At 41.2% G+C, this 1,297-nt stretch overlaps 1 protein-coding gene across 1 annotated transcript in view; it reads right to left on the bottom strand.

The window, feature by feature from the left end:
• Positions 1 to 1,297, bottom strand: part of MCUB (mitochondrial calcium uniporter dominant negative beta subunit) — a 107,962-nt gene that overhangs the window by 7,689 nt on the left and 98,976 nt on the right. The window lies entirely within an intron of this gene.

Raw genomic sequence — 1,297 nt, forward strand, 5'->3', positions numbered from 1 at the left:
TTTTTTTTGATGGAGACAAGTCACAAGAACATGAAGGCCCAGGTGCTGGAATTGTATCAGAAAATGATTAGTGGAGCTCCCTTAAGCTGACTCCTGTGCCCTGTGACTTACTCCCATATTTACTTATTTAATCCCAATGTTAGCATTCTTTTTTTAAATCTAAATACCCTCCCCCACCTTTCCCTCTCAAGGCACCTATTGATAATTCTTGGCTGATGCAGAATTTAGAGAATCCAGCTACAATATGATGACTTTTTGACTCCAGCAGCACTCCCACATTTACCAGTCAGCACTTAGCATTCTAACTATAAACAAGAGCCTTCCCTTATTTATTGATCTGTTTCTGTCATCTATTTATTAAGGCACAGACTTATTAATTCCTTCCTTCTGCTCTCAAGAGTCTGTGGCCACAGCTTACCGGGAGCAGAAGCCTCTGGAGCCAATACTGGCAGGAACACTTAAACATAACTGGCAGGGGCACCGGGGTGGCTCAGCGGGTAAAGCATCTGACTCTTGATTTGGGCTCAGCTCAGGATCTCAGGGTTGTGGGATGGAGCCCTGCATCTGGCTCTGTGCTGAGCATGAAACCTGCTTCAGATTCTCTCTTTCTAAGAGGAACCCTTTTGCATTGCTGGTGGGAATACAAAGTGGTGCAGCCACTTTGGAAAACAGTATGGACATTCCTCAAAAAATAAAAAATAGAACTACACTATGACCCAGCAATTGCACTACTAGGTATTTATCCAAAGGAGAGAGGTGTGCTGTTTCGAAGGGGCACATGCACCCCAATATTTATAGCAGCGCTATCAACAGTAGCCAACGAATGGAAAGAGCCCAAAGGCCCATCAACTGATGAGCGGATAAAGAAGAGGTGGTTTATATCTACAGTGGAATATTACTCGGTGATTAGAAAGAATGAAATCTTGCCATTTGCAACCACATGAATGGAACTAGAGTGTATTATGTTAAGTGAAATAAGTCAGAGAAAGATAAATATCATTATGACTTCACTAATATGTGGAATTTAAGATACAAAACAGATGAACATAGGGTGAAGTACACAAAAATAATATAAAAACAGAGAGGGAGACAAACCATAAGAGACTTAAATCTAGTGAACAAACTGAGGGTTGCTGGCGGGGGTTGGAAGGAGGGATGGGCTAAATGGGTGAAGGGCATTAAGGAGGGCACTTGTTGGGATGAGCACTGGGTGTTATATGTGATGAATCACTAAATTCTACTCTTGAAACTATTACACTATATGGTAACTTGGATGTAAATTTTTTTTTTTTTTTTT

The sequence above is a fragment of the Suricata suricatta genome, chromosome 1, assembly GCF_006229205.1.
Source record: "Suricata suricatta isolate VVHF042 chromosome 1, meerkat_22Aug2017_6uvM2_HiC, whole genome shotgun sequence".
In the NCBI taxonomy this organism is placed as follows: Eukaryota; Metazoa; Chordata; class Mammalia; order Carnivora; family Herpestidae; genus Suricata; species Suricata suricatta.